Source organism: Camellia sinensis, chromosome 10 (assembly GCF_055761805.1).
Source record: "Camellia sinensis isolate YWXY chromosome 10, ASM5576180v1, whole genome shotgun sequence".
Taxonomy (NCBI): Eukaryota; Viridiplantae; Streptophyta; class Magnoliopsida; order Ericales; family Theaceae; genus Camellia; species Camellia sinensis.
The window spans coordinates 181,470,548-181,491,496 of record NC_138970.1 but is presented as its reverse complement, the minus strand read 5'-3'; positions in this window follow the sequence as shown (position 1 = coordinate 181,491,496).

Sequence of the window (20,949 nt, the reverse complement as noted above, 5' to 3'; positions counted from 1 at the left end):
TGATCCATCGAACCACATTTGCCATGGCTCAACACTAGCTGTTCTGATTTCCATTATCTCTTGGCTTTCTGTTTGAAATGGATGGTCTGCCAAAAAATTGGCTAAAACTTGGCCTTTTACTGCCTTTTGGGGAACATATTCTAAATGAAACTTTGATAAGGCTAGGATCCACTTGCCAATTTTTCCCCTCAACATAGGTCTAGATAACATGTACTTAACCAAATCTGTGGTTGCAATTACCAAGACGGTTGTAAGTAAAAGATAATATCTTAATTTCATTGCAGCAAAATACAAAGCAAGACACAGCTTTTCAACAGCTGAATATTTACATTCATAAGAATTTAGAAACCTACTAAGGTAATAAACAGCTTGCTCCTTGCCTTCTTCATTGTCTTGGGCCAAAAAGGCTCCCAATGAATCATCTGCTGCAGCTATGTACAACTTCAAGGGCTTATCACCCTTTGGTGGCATCAGCACTGGAGGGTTGGCCAAGTAGGCTTTGATACCTTCGAAAGCAATTTGATGCTCCGCCGTCCACACAAATTCCTCTTCATCTTTCAGCCTTAATAAGGAAGAAAATACTTTAGTTTTCCCTGCAGTGTTACAAATAAATCTTCGAAGAAAATTAACTTGTCCAAGGAACTTTTGTAATTCTTTCTTACTTGATGGAGGTCTGGCTTCAATGATGGCTTTGGCTTTGTTCTGGTCAATCTGTATTCCTTTCTTTTGTACTACATAGCCCAAGAAGTTTCCAGATGATACACCAAAAGCACACTTAAGAGGATTAAGCTTCAATTTGAACTTTCTCATTCTTTCAAAGGCTGCTTCTAGGCGAAACAGATGCTCCTCCATGGATTGGGATTAAACTACAATGTCATCAATACAATACTCTAAATACCCTCCAATAAGGTCATGAAAGATAGTGTTCATAGCCCTCTGATATATGGCCCCAACATTCTTTAGGCCAAATGGCATTTTAACCCATTCGAAGGTCCCAATATTCCTAGGACATCTGAATGCTGTCTTGTGAACATCCTCCTCCGTAATGCAGATTTGGTTGTAACCAGAATGCCCATCCATCATTGATAAAATTCGATGCCCTGCTGAACTGTCCACCAGCAAATCTACTATAGACATGGGATATTCACCTTTTGGAGTCGCTAGATTTAGGTTTCTAAAATCGATGCGTACTCTCATTTTGCCATTCTTCTTAACTACAGGCACAATATTAGATAGCCATTCAACATACCTGGCTATCCTGATAAAGCCTACTTTGAGTAGTCTAAGAATTTCTTCCTTAACCTTCTGTATCACTTCTGCATCCATTCTTCTTGGTTTTTGTTTGTATGGCTTGAAGTTAGGCTTCATAAGAAGCCTAAGTTCCACTAATGACCTATCCAAACCTGGTAGTTCATTATAAGACCATGCGAAACAATCTTTATATCTCCTCAGAATAACCAACAACTGGTTCCTGTCAAGAGTATTCAACCAAGCACTTATATAAATGGGTTATTGTACAAATCCTTCCCCTAAATTTATTTCTTCTAAGGGGTCTTGTATTTGAGTACTTACTGGAACTCCTTCTTTGATTACTTCTGGCTTCGACGCAATCTCCTTGCTGCGTTCTATTCCCAGGTTCTTTGATTCAACCTCTTTACCCTCCTCCTCATAGACAAAGTCTGTCCACAAGGCTTCTTCTTCCTGTATTTCTTGGATTTTTGTTTCTATGTCCAATGCACAGTATTTATCAAGGATCAAAACTCTGGCTTGTTGCTGCTCCTTTTTGTAGCCAATTATCATGACTTCTTTCTCTTGCTCCCGCACTTTTTAGACTATTGACTTTACATCCAATATTGAAAACTTAATTAAAGCCAAAGACCTGGCTTCTGATGCTTCATCTTGCTGCCTATAACCAGGCATCATTTTCATTTTTAACGACCACATCTTCATCAGCACTCTCTTGAATTAAGTGCTTCAGGTGTGTCACTTCCTCATCAGCCGTTACTTCGGCTGAGCCATCAGATTTCATCAGTATACTGAGCGGTGTCACTCCCTCAATATACAGTTTGGCTTCTGCGAAGTCTGCGCAGGCTATGAAAGGTTGAGGCATCAATTTCCTTCGTCTCCCCATTGCCTAGAGCCATTATCATTTTCTGATGTAAAGAGGAAGGCACACATTTGTTAGTGTGGATCCAATCTCTACCAAGTAAAGCATTGTACTTCGCATTGCTGTCGATGACGAAAAACGTCGTCATGCAGTCCCTGGTTCCCACACTCAGGTTGATGGGTAGAATTCCCCGGGCCATCTGTTTGTCCCCAGCAAAACCAGCAATGGTTGTACTGGTTGGGATCAACCTGGGATTCTTTTTCCCTAATTTCTTCAAGGAAGATTTCAGTAGTAAGTTCACCGCTGCCCCATTATCCACTAAGACTCGGTTTAACTGTATCCCATCGAAGAAGGCCTTAATATACAAAGGCTTAACATGTTGTGTCATAGAATTCGAGGGATATTCAAAAGGATACGAGAGGTTAATACTTACCACTTCTTCACCCTCATACTCAGTTTCCATTGGGGTAACCATTCCGAAATTATCTTGTACCATACTCGCTTGTGAGTCTTCACTAGAGATTGGAATTGGGTCAATTTCTTGCCCCTCTTGATTCTCATCTCCAGCTTAGAATTCATGCGGTAGTATGTGTACCATGTTTACTGATACTGGAGGAAACGAGCCAAACTGGATGGCTGGCTGTACCTGTTTCCTCTCTTGGCTACCTTGGTCAGTTACCTCAGAAGCATCCTGCATGCTACATTCTGGCACTTCATTGCTAACAGGTTCCTTCGAATGGTTTTCCTCGACTGGTTTTTCAACCAAAAATGTTTGCTCGGCCATGAAGGCTTCGAACATTTCTTCTTCTACCATTTCTTTCTTTTGGCTCATGCCAATTTCTTTTTCTGTCTCGCTACCACTCTCCATCAGAGCTTTCTCCAATCCTGCTAAGCTAGCCTTCTCTCTAATTCTTAGTTCAGAATGAACCTTAGCCAACTGTTCTCTGCTGCAACCCACCTTGCTTTGTAGAGTTGGCTTTGGAGTATGGTCTGACTTCGGATTCTTCTTTCTTTCGGTCTGGATCAATGAAGAACTCTCTCCACTTTCTTTCAGGTCTTGCTGGTACTGGGTGTACCTACGCTGAATTTTCCTCCTTTGTGATCTGGAAATTACGAGGATCATATCTAGTTCCTTCTTTCTTGGGTGTTTCAGCAATACCCAATTGTTGGGGGCTACCAAAGGAGACTTAACCATCCTACCTTGATTTCCAACATTCCTTTGAGTAAGCACTTCCCTAGGTTTTCTCTGCATCACAAATCAATCTGGAACTTTAGGTACCCACAAACTTACTGACCCAGATGTTGTGCTGCCCTTTTCTTCCTTCGAGGCCACCTTCGAAGCTGGCTGTAAAGGCAATTGCTTGGCCCTGGCCCCAAGCTTTGAGCCTGATTCAGGCCTTCGATGAAGGTGATCATTTTCTATCCTCCGTGAGGCTGGTCTAGGGGGCCAATCTCTGGCTTTGATCCTAAAACCTGAACTCTTCTCCAGTCTTCTTTCAGAATGACTACTCTCCATTCTGTAATAGTCAGGTGTCCTGGACTCACATAAGGGCCTCTTGCCTTTAGCATGCATTCTATCAACTGCAGGCTCAACCACTAATGGCTGCTGCCTAACCTTAGCCGGATACGGCCTTTTATTATAAGCATTGGTTGGTTTGGGACGCCTCTGCACATCCCTGTAATATTGCTTCCCATCGACTGGAAGGCCTTTCAACCATTTATAACTCATTCTGCACCTAGGACACATCCTCTACATTACGGCTGCCTCTAAGGAGTCATTATCCAGTGCTTCTTCATCAGAGTCTTCCCTCTGGTGTGAGAAATCTTGTCCAATAGCTGGTAGATTTCTAGTGTCTTTCTTGATTGCTGTCTGGTTGGCCACATGCATCTGTACATTGACTTCTTCCAATTCTTTCAAAGACAAGTTCTGAAAATCTAGCATAATGACATTGGTTGCCACCTCTCCAATTTCTGGAAATGGATTACTGTCAATCCCCATGGCATTTTCAGCTTTGGCTGGGAATTTCAAACTCCCTTTTTGAATTTGTTCTTGGATCCTGTCTCGAAAAACAACACAGTTTTTAGTCGAGTGAGACCAAGAATTATGCCATTTACAATATACTTTTCCTTTAAGTTCATCAAGAGATGGAATTTAACCCCTTTTGGTAACTTAAGGAAGTTGGCCGCAAGCAAATGATCAAAAATGTCATCTGCCTTAGTTAAATCCAAAGAATACTTCCTGTGGAGATCTTTCTTTTTAAACTGCTGGTCAATTGTCGTATCCTTATGAATTAATGCTTCACAGATCATAGGCTCTTTCCCTACAATCTCTACTGCTTCAATCTCATAGTTAGGATCTTTGTAGTATGCCTTATATGATGCATTATTTCGATCTTGCTCCTCTTCTAGTAATGCTTCATATCTAGATACTTTGTAAGTCAGTTCCACTAAGTCTCTGAACTCTGTTGAGTCAAACTTCTTTCGAAGCCTGAACTCTAAGCCATTTTGGGCCAACCTTACGAATTCTGGCTCTGGCAGGATTATTCTACATTTATTTCGAGCCCTTTCAAATCTGGCAATAAACTGAGTAGCCTTCTCTTCAGGCCTTTGACTCAATCTTGCCAAGTCTACCATGGAAACTTCTGGCTCTGATTGGAAGAATTGGGCATGAAATGCCTCTTCCATTTGTTGCCAAGTCTGGATAGAGCCAGGTGGAAGGTTAATGTACCATACAAATGCTTCCCTAGTTAGAGAGTTTGGGAATAGTCTCAACTTCATATAGTCATGATTGGTAAATTCACCACATTGAGCAGCAAACCTAGCAATATGCTCTACTGTTGATTGGTTTCCATTCCCATAAAAAAGGACAAAATCTAGTATCCTGAAACCCCTTGGGTATTCATGTACCCTGTCGACCCATTCTGGGTATGGTTTTCTGTACACAGGAGTCTGGACCCCCCGAGCCATTAGTCCACGCGTCTCCCTAACTATATCAGCAATTTGGTCCCTAGGGACCATATTTTGTGCCTGCTGAACCACTACTGGGGGAACAAACACAGGATTTGGTGGACAAACTTGTGCTTGTGGTCCTCTTGGTCCATAGGGTGGTACATTTGGGACTGGTTGTCCCTGTGGTACAGGTTGCTGTTGGGGGTGTGGGTAACTTCTTTGAGCCTGTCCTGCGAAGGGACCTATGAAAGGTGCTGGAATAGGTGTCGTATCCATTCTATTTGTGGGAAAACCTTCCAACCCCTCGGGTATAAATTCGAATAAGGGATTATTGTACCCCCTAGTGCCAGGTATGGCTTCGAACGTGGGATTTGAACCATTCTTATGCCATTTTCTTGTACTGGGCCAGATCCACCAACTTGCATGGCTTCACTGTTGAACATTGAGGCATTTTAGCCTGCTATAGGCATCGAAATGGGTTCGTACCAAGACTGAGGTGGTGGTCTTTTATGACTCTGATTACTAGTTTGACCATTAGAATGTCCATTAACTTGCATAGGCTGTTTATCTCTAGCCAATCTTTGTTGAGGGACATTTACTTCCTCCATGTGTCTTGCATTTGTTGATTGGTGGTTATTCATTCAATCCAAAAAGGATGTTGCCCAACTTTCCATTGTGTTTATTAATTGCGGTCCCATGGCATCTACTAGGCCACCCCATGGATTCACTGGCTGAGTAGATGGAACAGTGGATGGTCCAATTCCTTGGTCTCGTCTAATATTACGAACAGATGGTATTTGTTCTGAAGTACTGGTCTGTTCGACCATAGGTTTCGATAAAATAGGAGTTTCCACAGGATGTGTTATCACATTATCCTCTGGATTAGGTATCTCTACCTCTCCTTCCACGCCTTCTTCCAAGCGTTCATTTTCTCCTTGTCTCCTACGTCTAGCCATTTTAAATGTCTCCCATCGGGCGTGCCAAAAATATATGTTGGCTTTTTGGCTTTCGAAGGTTATTTTTCTAATTATGAGCATGCCAGCAAGGATCAATAAGTCCTTACAGAATTTTGATTGCCAACCAATTATTAGATGATTGTGTTGTAGTTCTTTCAGTCTCAATGAAGAGAACTTTTACTGGTGGCTTGATTTAAGAGAATTTAAGCATAAGAACAGTTAAATAAAGAGCAATTAAAGCATTTCATTAGTATGAAAAACTTACAATGATCCAAACTCAGCCTCGTAGAAGTTTACAGCGACAATCTACTTGAAACTACTCCTATGAATAAAGTGCAGTGTAGGAATTTAAAATACAGGAATGTAAAGAACAGGAAATATAAAAACTGGAACGAAATATGTAAAGTAAGACTAGTTTCTTGGATCTGAGTCTGGGGCCTTTTTTCTGGGGTCTTCCCTGCTATTTATACTCCTCAAAGATGACTATCGAACTGCACTTCAAACTGTCGAACTGCTCCTTCATGATCACTGATCATGCTGCCTTACAAGTAGTTCCACTACGCCATCACTTGCAGTTAAGCTTCCCTCCTATATTTGAATTTGAATGTGAGTAACTGCTGAAGCCACGTCACCTTGCATCTCTTTGCTGATCCAATGTTACTCGGACCACGCAATAGATAATATCAACTGCCACGTGTACTATCAGGATTGAAGACTTGAACAGTCTTCCTATATTACCCTTACTCTGCCACACGTCGAACTGTAATTGGTCTTTTACAAAATATGTAGCCAACAGTTATATATCGGAATATGTATCCGATACAATATGTATAGAAATAGACAACAAGATCAATGTTTATAATATAATAATAAAGTTATCACTCTTTCTAAACGTTTAAGCTCTCTAATAATATATTGGTCAACAATTTAGTGATCGTTGAAAATATAATATAAATAATAAAGTCATATCTCCCCTTCACAAGTTTAGCTTCGTATGAGTTTGTAACTAATAATTTAATATAATATCATATTAGACAATATTATATTATATGTTCAAACCTTATCCAATTCTGATACTGCAATTTAAAACTTTGGTGAAGAATATGAGGATATACAACATTTTTAGCCAAACAAAAAAACTTGATGAAAAGTCTGTAAAAGAAGGGTTGACATTTGTGGATATAGCACAAATTGATAAGAACAAGAAGATACTATGTAGTTCTGTTTGGATATTAGATTGATGCCAATGGACCAAAGTCTGGACTGACATTTAAATTCTGATGATACACTTAGCACACACGCGTCCACTTTAAAAAGATGTTCTATGGGAACATTAAAGCATTCACGAGTTTTGATTTCAGAATAATCGGTTGCGATTAGAAACTAATTTTTCAATAACAAAGACTAATTTTTGGTTAGAGAGAGATCAAGAGCTCAACACAATCTTATTTGTGAATCAATGAATATTCATTCCAGTTGGAGTAAATTTTAGAAATGGACTGATTTTGGGCCCAAATCAGAACGGTTATGTTATGGACCACCAGCATCATGTTGGACTTGAACCAGGCCTCAAGTAGGTCTATTAGCTATGAGCCCATAATCATATAATTGTGGATGAATCCAGTACTGGGCTTAAACTTGTCGGGCCTAGTCCAGTTTCTTAAGTCCACGTCGAATTATTAGCAAGAGAGACCGGTTGAGAAGAGGGAAGACATGGAGAAAAAACAAATATAAAAATATTTACACAAGCGTGGGACTCGTACTCTAAGCTATAGAGCAAATGCGGGTATGAAAATAGCTAATCCTTTTTTATAGATTTAATAGTTTTGGAGTAAAGTAAAATATATTTGGTGTGTTACTAGTTAGTTTATTATTGTATCATGTTAGTGTTAGTTTTAGTTTATTATTGTATAAAGGTTAGTGTATATCTCAGTGCTATTAGAATATTCATGTTAGTGTTAGTCATCATGAATGTTCCCATTTACTTTCTTCTTTCGGTGCAAATTGATGGCACCCTATGTAGCTTTTCCTCTCTATAAAAGAGAGTGTAAATCTCCTAACAATACACACAATAACTGAATAATTCAGTAGCTATTTCTCTCTCTCTCAATCCTCTATCACTCTCTCAAATTATTGTTTCATGGTATCAGAGCCCAGTGTTACATTTCTGGCAATTTTCGATTTTGGTGTTTAGTCCCGTACACAGTGGCATACATCAAATCGCTCGGAATTTTCTCACGATTCCAACGGCACCTAGCCCGTTCTCAGAACACCCTCCACGCGCCCACACGCGCCGCCTTTACCTTCAGCGCGTCACCAGCTCCGCCACCACTCTCACACGCGCCCGCACGCGCCATCTGTTGCTACTCACCTCCGCCACGCGCCTCCACGCGCCCACACAACCGCGGCTGACGTCAGCCCTGCCACTCCCGTACGCCGCGCCTGCTATTGTGCGCCTTTCGTGCGCCGCTTCACTACATTGCACCCGTGTGCGCCAAAACGGCTATTGTGCGCCGCGCCTGCGCCTGTTCGCTACCGTGCGCCGCAGCCTTCCTGCTAACGTGCTCCTCCCTGCACTCTGCTAACGTGCGCCGCTGACATCATCGCTGACATCATCTCTGTCCAGCAGCCTTTTCTGGCTATTTTCGACCTTCCGGACTCACTGGTACACTCTGTTTTACCAAATTTTGCTCCTACAGGTCTCTTCCTGTTACTTTAATCCTACTTAACTAGTATTATGGATCGTCTTGACACCTCCCATCCCATTTCCGTTATTCTGAATGGTTCAAACTATGTTCTGTGGGCCCAAGCCATGTCTTCCTTTCTTAAAGGCAAGAAGCTCTGGCGAATTGTCACCGGGGATGTGACTAAACCAGTCAAAGAAAGTGCCACTACTGAAACTACTGTTCATACTGCTACATATGAAGACCGACTTGAGGAATGGGACAGTAAGAATTACCAAATCATTACCTGGTTTCGTAATACCTCTGTTACCTCTATCAGTCTTCAATTTGGCCGCTTTCAGCTTGACTCTGTAACTACTCCTGCGAAAGACATCTGGGATTTTTTGAAAGACCGATACCAGACTACTGGTCTTGCCCATCAATATCAACTTCAGAACTAACTTCACCGCATGCGCCAAGAATCCACTCAGTCTATTAATGACTTCCTTTCTCAAATATACTCTGTTTGGGATCAGCTTGCTCTTTCAGAACCAACCTGGCATGACCCCGAAGATGCAGTTTTATTTACTAACCATCGCAACCAGCAAAGGTTGGTGCAATTTCTCATGGCTCTTACCCCCTCTTTTGAGCCCGTACGTGCCTCTCTGCTTCATCGCCATCCCTTGCCCACTCTTGAACAAGCCATTTCTGAGTTGCTATCAGAGGAGACTCGTTTAGGTACTCTTCAAACTCATCATGTGGACTCTGTTCTTGCCACTCCTCCGTCCCGGCCATCATTTACCCAGCGGACAACTGCTTGCCTCTATTGTCAGAATCGGGGCCTTCCTTCAACCCATCTCCTGGTCAATTGCCCCGTCAGATCCTGCCGCTACTGCAACAAACTTGGTCCTGGTCATCTGCAACAGGATTGTTTTCGCAATCCATCCCGCTCATCCTCCAATAGCCACTCCTCTCGCGGTGGCTCTTCCCGGGGAAGTTTTCATCGTTCCGGCAACCAGTCTCATCACACTGCTACTTCTGCTTCCGGGAATCAGTCTTATCACACTGCTGCTGCTGCTTCCGGGAATCAGTCTCATCACACTGACACTGCCCCCTCTGCAGGGTTCTCTGAGTCACCTGCTCCATCTACCCCTCACTTTTCTCCAACGGATGTAGAGGCCATGCTCAAACAACTTCTCTCCTCATCTGGTACACCTCCTCCTACTGCTTTGTCTGTAATCCCAGGTAACTCCTCTTGGTATTTTGACTCTGCCTGTTGTAATCATATGACCTCCAGTTCTACTATCTTTTCTTCCTTATCTTCATCTCCTCATATTCCCTCAATACATACTGCTGATGGTTCCCTCATGTCTGTTCGTCATGTTGGTACTGTTTCCACCTCTTCTTTATCTCTACCTCACGTTTATCATATCCCTGCTCTTACCTTAAACCTTATTTCCATTGGTCAATTATGTGAACTTGGTCTAACTGTCACCTTTTCTGCTACTGATTGTTTGGTACAGGACCCTCAGACGGGGCAGACTATTGGGATCGGCCGTAAGCGTGGACGTCTCTATGAACTCATTCACCTTCATGTTCCTGCCTCTCCTCAGATTGCTGCTCCTGCATCTACTTCCTTATTATCTCCCTTTCATCTTTGGCATTGTCGCTTAGGGCATATTTCTGTTACTCGTTTAAGGTATTTGGTTTCTAGTGGACAGTTGGGTCATGTAATTCCCAATAATTTCGATTGTATACCCTGTCAACTTGCTAAACAACCTGCTTTATCATTTAATAAGAGTACTTCTGTTTCTCTTGCCCCTTTTGATCTTATACATTCGGATATTTGGGGGCCCTCTCCTACTACTACTATGGGGGGATCCCGCTATTTTGTTGTTTTTATTGATGATTTTTCCCGGTTTACTTGGCTTTTTCTCATGAAAAATAGGTCTGAACTTAAACACATTTATTATCGATTTGCACAAATGGTTCACACCCAATTCTCCAAAACCATCAAAATTTTTCGCTCTGACAATGCTATGGAATATCGGGATTCAGATTTCCTTTCCTTTCTTCAGCATCATGGTACACTGCCTCATCGTTCCTGTGCTGGCACGTCCCAGCAAAATGGCCGCGCTGAACGGAAACATCGACATATTCTTGACACTACTCGCGCTCTCCTTCTCTCTTCTTCCTGTCCTGAAAACTTTTGGGGAGAAGCTGCCCTCACTGCTGTTTACACTATCAACTGTGCTCCTACCCCTGTCATCCATAATCAAACTCCCTTTGAACGTCTGCATGGCACTCCCCCTCCTTACGCCAATCTCCGGGTTTTTGGCTCTGCTTGTTTTGTTCTACTTCAATCCCATGAACACACCAAGCTTGAACCTCGCTCTCGTCTTTGTTGTTTTCTTGGGTATGGCATTGAACATAAAGGCTTTCGCTGTTGGGATCCTCTCTCTAAACGTCTTCGTATCTCCCGCCATGTCGTTTTCTGGGAACACCAAATGTTTTCCTCGCTATCCTCCTTTCACTTACCCGGACTTTCCACTACTGCATTGTTTACTAATCCTTCCATCGATCTTTTCTCTGCTGATTTTGATACAGGTTCCTCCTCCATCGAGACGCCCTTGCTCACCCCTGATCCTGTCCAGCCTGCTCTACCTGAAGGTCTACCTCTTGTTGCCACACCTCCTTCTCCACTGGCTCTTCCTCCCACCGATCCTCCTACGGGTCGACCACGCCGGGTAACTCAACCTCCTATCCATCTTCGTGATTATATTGTTGGATCTGCTGCCTTCTCTACTTATGAACCTACCTCCTATCGTGAGGCTTGTACTAATCCTCTTTGGCAGCAAGCTATGACTGATGAACTCCATGCCTTGGACAAAGCTCATACTTGGGATCTTGTTGATCTTCCTCCTGGCAAGACTGCGATTGGCTGCAAATGGGTTTACAAAATCAAAACACATTCTGATGGCTCTATTGAACGCTACAAAGCTCGTCTTGTTGCCAAGGGTTTCAACCAAGAATATGGCATTGATTATGAGGAGACATTCTCTCCTGTTGCTCGGCTTACCTCTGTTCGCAGTTTACTTGCTGTTGCTACTGCTCGCCACTGGGGGCTCTTTCAGATGGATGTCAAAAATGCTTTCCTCAATGGTCATCTTCTTGAAGAGGTCTACATGCAACCTCCACCTGGGTCCACTTGTCAACCTCATCAGGTTTGCAAACTACAGCGTGCTCTTTATGGTCTCAAGCAAGCTCCTCGTGCTTGGTTTGCTAAGTTCAGTTCTACCATTCATGACTTCGGATTCACCTCTAGCTCCTATGACTCTGCTCTTTTTATACGGACTACTTCTCATGGTACTACTCTTCTTCTTCTGTATGTGGATGATATGATTATCACTGGTGATGATCAAGCTGGTATTCTCCACCTCAAACAATTTCTCCACCAACAGTTTGAGATGAAGGACCTTGGTACTCTTAACTACTTCTTAGGCCTTGAAGTCTCTCATGATTCTACTGGTTCCTATTTGTCCCAGGCCAAATATGCATCCGATCTTCTGACTCGAGCTGGTCTTACTGATTGCAAAACTGCCTCTACTCCGGTTGATCCTCAGATTCGTCTCACTCCTCTCGATGGGACTCTTCTCTCTGATGCTACTCTTTATCGCCAGCTCGTCGGCAGTCTTGTCTATCTCACAGTCACTCGTCCTGACATTGCCTATGCTGTTCACATTGTCAGTCAGTACATGTCGGCTCCTCGCACTCCCCACTATACTGCTCTACTCCGTATCCTTCGCTACCTCAAAGGCACTTTGTTCCATGGTCTTCACTTCTCGGCTTCTTCCTCTCTTGACCTACGTGCCTTTTCCGATGCTGATTGGGCTGGGGATCCTACGGATCGACGCTCCACCACGGGATTCTGTTTCTTCTTAGGGGATTCTCTTCTTGCTTGGCGTAGCAAAAAACAATCCCTCACTGCCCGCTCTAGCACCGAAGCTGAATACCGAGCTCTTGCTGATACTACTCAGGAACTTCTCTGGCTTCGCTGGCTCCTTGCTGATATGGGTGTTTCTTCATCTGCTCCTACCCCTCTCTACTGTGACAATCAGAGTGCCATTCAGATTGCTCACAATGATGTTTTTCATGATCGCACCAAACATATTGAGATTGATTGTCATTTTATTCGCCAGCATGTCACCTGTGGCACTGTTCATCTTCTTCCTATTGCCTCAGTCGATCAACCCGCTGATATCTTCACTAAAGCTCATCCTTCTGGCCGCTTTCATGATCTTGTTTCCAAACTCAACTTGGTTGATGCTTTCCCTCCTTGAGTTTGCGGGGGGATGTTAGTTTATTATTGTATCATGTTAGTGTTAGTTTTAGTTTATTATTGTATAAAGGTTAGTGTATATCTCAGTGCTATTAGAATATTCATGTTAGTGTTAGTCATCATGAATGTTCCCATTTACTTTCTTCTTTCGGTGCAAATTGATGGCACCCTATGTAGCTTTTCCTCTCTATAAAAGAGAGTGTAAATCTCCTAACAATACACACAATAACTGAATAATTCAGTAGCTATTTCTCTCTCTCTCAATCCTCTATCACTCTCTCAAATTATTGTTTCAACTAGAAGTAGTGGCTAAATAAATTACGAGATACTTGTTAAAAAACTGATTGAAGCTTGTCAAAAGGTCACTAATTGGTGATACGTTTATTAGAAGTTGTCGAAAGGTGACCAGAGTTGGCTGAAAGATCATCACCGATCAATAATGGTTGATAGGAGTGAGTGGTGGCCAGAGCTGGTGAGCAAAAGAAGAGTGTACAACTTTGTTTTGACATAAATAAAGATATATATTTTTAATTTTCAAAATTTCAAAAAAAAAAATGAAAAATAAAAAAATGAATAGATTAAAGGATCAATTTAGTACGGTTCATTTTCTTAATAAATAGGATATATAGGTCATTTAAATAATTTCAATTATACAAGATCTATATAGTTTTATTTAAATTATTTCAGTTATATTTTACATTCATTTAGTAACACCATAAATAAGTTGTTTATTAATTTATTTTTATTATATTATCTCTTTATTTTTTTATATATATTTTTATAATAAATAAAAAAATCAATTTATAAGCCAACACAGCTAGTTAAACACACACAAAAAATAGGAAAATGTTTGGTAGCTCAAAATTTTGTGGTTCAAATGGCTCAAATTTGTCAAAACGACGTCGTTTTACACTCATTTACACTCAAAACGACGTTGTTTTAAGTGATTTGAGCCATTTAAATTACAAAATTTTAAACTACCTAACATTAGTGCAAAAAATATCTAACATGGATGTGTCTAGTCGATGGTGAACAGTTGGCAAAAGGATATAAAAACAAAAAGTAGTGGCTGATGGGCTAGGTGTAGTTGCCTTGCTGCTGCGCAAATCACCTACTGCCACTACTCTCTCCCTCTCTCTCTTTCTGCTTTTTAGCAATTAAAGCTTAGGTCAAGTGTGACATGAGGTGAAAAAGTTAAAAAGTCAAAAAATTATTTAAAAAGTTAAAAGTTATTATTATTTATCAAAAATAAAAAATTACGATTGCATAATTTTTAATTCTAATTTTTTTTTACATATTAATTTATATAATTTTTTAATACATATTTTTTCATAAAAAGTCAAAAAATTAACCCAAATAATCATATTTTTTCCCCTAGCATCCCAAACAACTCCTTATTTTAGAAAGTTAGTTAAAAATTAAAATTTTAATTTTTTAATATTTTTTTAAGAATATATATACATATATATATAAAATAATATGACCTAAATAAATTAAACGTCAATAATTAACTTTTCTCTAAGTTTCTAAAACACTCCTAATTCATCACTCATGAAACGTTTCTCACTATGTATGTATCTATCTATCATCTTTCGCATGAATTATACAGCTTTGATTTTCTGGCAGCAATTGCAGACCATCTATCTATGATATCTACTTTGATAAGCACTGCACTTTGTGATAGGTTGGCATAGAGGATTCACAATTTATATGACCCACCTCATTTATGTTTTTTTAGTGTTATTGGATTTTTTTTTTTATATATTTGATATGTGATCAGATTATTTGATTTGTGTATTTTGTATTTTAAAAAAATAATAATTCACAAATAATTTTTTTTATCTTGATAATATGTTTGCATGAATTTTAGTGGTTTAAATTTTTTAGAGATTTTAAGTCAAATCTTCTAACAAGGCCTTATTGGATTAAATTTTAAAAAAATTGAGACATTAAACAATAATTTTTGAGTAATATTAGGAATCATGAATTACTTCATGAAATTCTACACACTTGGATTATACATAAACTAAAACACTCCATACTAATCAAAAAATAAAAAATCTTCATAAAGCATTTCATGTTATTTTTTTCATAATCTCTATCATTACTCATAATTTTTTTGTGAAGGTTTTGTTTGTGAGTATTTTAGGTGGCAATTAAAAAGAAAAAAATAAATTGGCTGAAATAATGAAAAAAAAATCATTAAAGACATAAAAAAAATGAAAAATAAAAAACTCAAATCACGAGTCTTAGGTCAAATAAGGTAGTAAAATATGTGCGAGAGTAGGGGCTTAAAAATGGCTCTAATTACTACATTATTTTCTATTCTTATTTTACCTTTGGGCTATGGTATAGTTATATTTTATGTGAAATCAATTACTAGCCGTTAAATGGAATTATTGATCTTCCCAATTTTTGTTACATCAACAATCAATTCAATGTTTTAGCAAAATCAAACTCAATTGACATATTAGCTGACATAAATAATAAAATAAAATAAAAATTAACGAAAAATCTATTTAAATGATCAGACAGTCATATTTTTAAAATTATGTGCTACATTAGTGAATATTTTAATTTGAAGTGAAAAAGCTAAAATAATTATATCATTATAGATTATTTTAGAATGATATTATAGTAATATTTTTATAATTATATACTATATGTCTTAACTTAAAATGAAAAAAATCATAAAAATACCATATGATTAATAGAATTACTCATTTAATCTTTGTTCAAACAAACAGAGGGTGGTTGGTTTTTGGAACTGGTCTTAAAAACATACTCACATTCGAGAAATTATTCAATATTTCAAGAGTATTGCTCTATTTTATTTATAGATTAATATTTAACATTTTATCTCCTAAAATTTTAACATAAAAGTGATGGATATTATTTAGACTATAACTACTGATTTATAACACCACATAGACTTGTTTCATAAGTATTGAATAATTACTCCTCACATTCCCTGCCTTCCACTACAAACTCCAAAGTAAGGTTCTTGTTGACAATTGATTAAAATAGTTAAAATATCAAAAAGTCAATACAAATAATTAATATATTCTCTCTAATTTTTTATATTTTTTTTTTGGTGTAAAATATCAAAAAATTACTAAAAAAAAGTTAATTACCAAACAAACCCATGTTTTATTTATAAGGACAAAACTCCCCATCAATTTGCAACAAAAAGGCCTCAATACCCTTGTAACAATTTATAAGCCTTTTGGGTAGGGGTGAGCATGGACCGGATTGAGATAAAATCATGACCAATCCGTTATTTACGGTTTTTGAAAAATTGGAACCGATCCAATCCGTTTAAATCATGGAACCAATCCAAACCAATCTATTTAAACACGGATTGGATCGGTTTAAGACCACGGATTTACATAATTAAATAACAAAAAAATATATAAAAAACACTTTAATTACATAAAAACATAAACATAGCGCTATATTAGTTCCACAATAGCAACATATTTTTTATAATAGCAATTTACTGTTCTAGAATTTAAACGACCATAAGAAAACTGGTTTTACCATAAGAATTTAAACCATTATAAATTAAAATTAAAAACTAACAAACAAAAGTAATAAAAGAAGATATTATATGGGTTTAGGTTTGAGTTTAGGTTTTATATAGAATAAGAGAAGATACTATGGGAGACGATGTATAGTAAAAATATAGACTATTTGTATACGGTCCGGATCGGTTCCAATCCGGAACCGTATGGTTCAATCCGGAACCAATCCGTGAACTACGAATTTTTAATTCTTCAATCCGGAACTGAACCACGTATTCAAAAAACCAATCCAAACCTATCGGATTAGACTAGACTGGATCGGATTACGAATTTCACGGATTCTTTACTCCGCCCTACTTTTGGGAGTTTTTTGCTGGGCTTAAGTGATTGACCCAAACCGTTGAAAGTCCATAAAAATGGTAATTACTGTCGCTGGAATAATTTTAGATGGAAATAAGATGATTATTCCTTGGTCTTTTAATTAAATTATTATTTTTTTAAACTGATGAATTATAATTTAATTTTCAATAATTATTATCTTTGTAACTTAACTAAATATAAAAATAAATATTTTAACTAAACAATCATTTCATTCAAATCACATTCGAGTTAACTGCATAAATGTGTGTGGTCTACCATGACGGCCCTTCCCACGCAATTTTATCAATGCAATGCCCTGCGAAACCAGCAATCCACAACCCCATCTCTGTCGTCATGATAGTGAAATATTTAAGAGAATAGTTTTACTACAAACCCATAAATATAAATCCAAAATACATATGAATAAATAAATTTTATAAAATTTATTAGTAAGATTATTTTTTTTTTAACAAAAAAAAAAAGAGTCAATTTAAATATATATTATATCCAATTCCTTGATTGATTTCCATACTCTTCGATTTAAACGTATAAGTAAATGGGGTGACGTGAAGAATTCCAACATCCTTAGATGAATCCAAAAAACCAGAGTCACAAGAAACTATGGTCGGCAATTTTTATTTTTATATTTCCATTCTGCCATTGTTTTCAAAGTTTTTGTTATTCTCTTCCAAACATGCCATTTTGGCAATGACTTAAACAATAATTATTAGACAATCAAACACATAATTAAGCTTTTTAACCTATGCCGTCCTCCATTGGTGTGGCCTCCACTTGGCACTTAAGTAGATGGTTTTAGGTCCACCTTTTAAAACATGTCCCTAGGATTTATGAAATCATCAAAGTAATCAAAGTGTGGCATGTCAAACTCAAACTCTTACTACTACAATTACCCACTTGAGAGGATCAAAAGTGTTGTATTATTATTATTATTATTGTTATTATTATTATTATTGTTGTTTTTTTTTTATATGAATATGATTATGATTATACTTATATCACTATGCAATGTTATAGTGATCAAAATTCAATTATTTATATTTAGATACTAATAATATATATGTCACTAATGCATTAATTTGATGAGTTATTATATTTTCATAGCTTATAATAATGCAATCGTCACGTATTCAAAAGATGGAATTACTCATTTTTATATCTCTTTATATTTTGTTTTGTGAGCCTTATTTCGCACTACAATAATGATCTAAATCATTCATTTTGTAGGCCTAACAATGAAGATAAGTTGTATAAAAAATTTGTTTCATCGGTTATCATTAGACACATGAATAAATTAATACAATTTGTTTATCTATTCATCGATATCTGATGGAATTGATTTTTTTTACACCAAGAATCTTCACTATGAGATTTATGAGATAAACAATTTGAATTATTATTTTGAGCCTAGAGTGAGGCTCACAAAATGAAGTATGAAAGAATATAGAAGATAGCAGTATGGAGAAGAGTAATTTTCAAAAAGAAAAAATAATAAAAATTTGTACCGCAATTTTGTTACATAACATTATGAAAAAAGTGCAACAAAATAGGAATAGGTAATGTTACATCCCATCAATTTTGGAACTCCAAAACCAACTCCCTATGACATGGCAAGCACTCATTGAATAGTTTTAGTAGGGTTTCTAAGTGACGTGGCTTATGACACACCGGAGTTGGTTTGGGAGTTCAAAATTGAGATTCCAAAACATTTTCCATAGGAATAATTCAAAATCATTGCACTTTCATAGAAGTAAAAACAAGCCTATATCAGGTGCAATTGAAAGTTGTGACATGAAGCATACTTTCACTTGCTTTGATTTATATTTTTATAAAATTACAATTATTTTGAATTGATCCCACTCAAATTCAATCTTTTCTAAAATTATTGTACTTTGCTTGCACTGGTACTTAAAAAAATTGAGGGCTTCCATATCTACTACATTGAACTTTCATCTCTTATATGATTTATTATGCTGCATGACAAATATTATGTTATATATATATATATATATTGAGTTCTACACATACACAACTTTTATGATATGAATATCCATTGGACGTGAAATGAAAATGTGAAATAAATCTGGTAATAAATAAAATCTTTATACAAAATACTAAAAATGTTAAAATTTTGAATGTGTTGTACAAATTTAAATTTGGTATGAAGTCCTTGCACCCAGAATTTCAAATGCTGAACTTTTTAGATATATAGCATTACCAATTATGCTTAATACATATGAGTATATAAATCGTTAATATATAAATATAATTAATAGTGGGTGAGTCAACTACAGAAGGTAGTGACATATTGTGTGTGTGTGTGTTTTTGGCGTGTATGGCACATGCAGAGGTAGCTTAATTAAGAACTATTAAGAGTATAAAGCATTAGATTAGTGCTCTACTAATATTATTATGTACTTAATTTAGGTCAAAGTTACAGAGTAGTTGGAAGATAGTGAGAGCATCTCTTTGCTTAGTCTCTCTTCTAAATGTGTTGTCCAACAAACTCAATGTAATAGGAGAAAGAAAGAAAATGGTCTACTTTGTGTATACTAGTGAGGAATCTATGACATTGGCCATGTTTGATTGAGTTTATTAAGCTACTTATATTTTATTTATTTTTATCTTTGGAATCTCTAATAGTGTTTAGTGCATTCTTTAATTATAATTTATGATATTGAAATCATTTAAATAAGTTGAGAAAAAATTGATTATTTGAAAATTGAGAGAAATAAGAGAGTTGATTATCTGAAAATTAAGAAAAATGTTATGTCTCTATTTTTTAATTATTAACTTTCAAGTTGAGAAAAGTTACACTAAATATACCTTTTCTAGCTGTTTGTATAGCGTTTTACAAGCTAAAAGTAATAATCAGAATGAAGAAGTTAAAATTATTCTCCTCAACGTCTTAATAACCAACTTTTTAAACTAATTTAAGTAGATTTTGCACTATAGGTCCCCTCGGTAAATTGCATCCTATTTAGTATAAGAGTTGAAAGTTGATAACTAAAAAATAGAAACTAATAACAGAAATTCCACTAAATATTATGTCACAAACTCCCAAAACAAAAACAAAAACAAAAATGAAAAAAATATAAACAACTCTGATAAATTGCACTAAACATATTTTATTGCCTTCTACTATTGCATGGGTCATCAAAGATAGTTTTTCTTCTACTCCTACCCATACCCAATAGGGTATTAGACAACTGGCCAAACTAAACTTTGTAAGAAGATGCAAGAAACCTCTCATGGTCAAGGATTTGGGGACACAACTTTTGTTTTTCAAAATGGTGTCATCCTTGCACAAGAAACCCCCTATGTATTTTCTCAAGTCTCTCTACTTTCACCAACTAGTCTTGTAAATTCAAACTTTAGTTAGCTCTGTTCCCTTATCAAAACAAATTTATATACCTAATTTTTTTGTATTTGTATGTTGGTAAATGAGTGTGACAATTGTAACAAATCTTGTTGAAACTTTGTTCAGAATGTATGTCTGGGTGACTAGCTTTGTCCACTTCTTTCAATTGACATAAATTTGAATTATATGGAGAGTTTCTGAACTAAAGCATGCTCACAATTAGCGGAAAAGTTTGAAATTTGAATCCAATATCGAGGACTTGGGTTTTCTTTAGACTGTCTGCGAATATTGAATTTGCAAAGAAAACGAATATGAAAAAAAATGTGAATTACACTTTTACCTTTCAACTTTCACATGAATTTCATTTTAGTTACTCACCTTTTAATTGTAACAATTTAGTTCATAGACTTGAAATTGACTTTCAATATAGTCATTATTTCATACCATAGTTTGAAATTTGAGTGAAAATTGAAATATGAAAAATTAAAATGAAATTTGAGTGAAAGCTGATGAAGGGATAAAAATGTGCTCATGTGTTCATCAGATAAGTATTTTATCTATTTTCTTTTAACTGTAAGTGATAAGAGGCTTATATTGAAATAAAAGTAAGAAATCTAAAATCTTAATTGCTGCAATTAGAAGGAGGGGGGTAAAAAGTGTCAATTACCCGAA